Source organism: Theobroma umbraticum, unplaced genomic scaffold (genome assembly GCF_002168275.2).
Source record: "Theobroma umbraticum cultivar Fairchild unplaced genomic scaffold, ASM216827v3 scaffold_84.0, whole genome shotgun sequence".
In the NCBI taxonomy this organism is placed as follows: domain Eukaryota; kingdom Viridiplantae; phylum Streptophyta; class Magnoliopsida; order Malvales; family Malvaceae; genus Theobroma; species Theobroma umbraticum.
In genome coordinates this window covers 75,675-76,296 of record NW_018397296.1, presented here as the reverse complement: position 1 = coordinate 76,296, position 622 = coordinate 75,675, and positions in this window count along the sequence as shown.

Here is a 622-nt window from a genome sequence, read left to right as displayed (position 1 = left end):
ACCAATTAGTCGAACTCTATCTACCTATTTGAATTTAAACACTAGAAGACAAAATAATAGCTAGAATGGCATCAGAGTTGGTTCTAAGGGCTAGAATCTATTCTAAACAACAAAATCTAACTCCCCATGTATAAAAGGAAGCTCCAATGGTCAAAAGATGAAGTGAGAAGCATAAAAGAGCCATTTTGAGAAAAAAGACAAAGAACCTTCACCAAAAACACTTGTTCTTCATTCCTAGTTTTGAAAAAGTGTTTGAGCTTGATTGTAATCTTTCTAGATATGTAGAAAAATCCTTAATTAGGAGATCAAGATAATAAATATAGGTTAAGGGGATCAAACTACTATAAATACTCTTGCATCGTCCACTTCTCTCTACCTTTCCTTACTTGGTGTCTTTTAATTTAAATAAGTTCTAAACCTTCCTTCCTTTACTTGATTAAGAGCCCTAAAAACAAAAAAAGGTTGACCTTAAGACTTTTAATGCTATTCACCCCCTCTAGCAATCCGACGGGACCAACATGAACTTGATACATCGATTTTAATTTCAATTCACATAGGAATATAGTGTTTTGGTTAAAATAGATAATTTTATAAGAGATTCAGGAAAGCATTATAAATAATT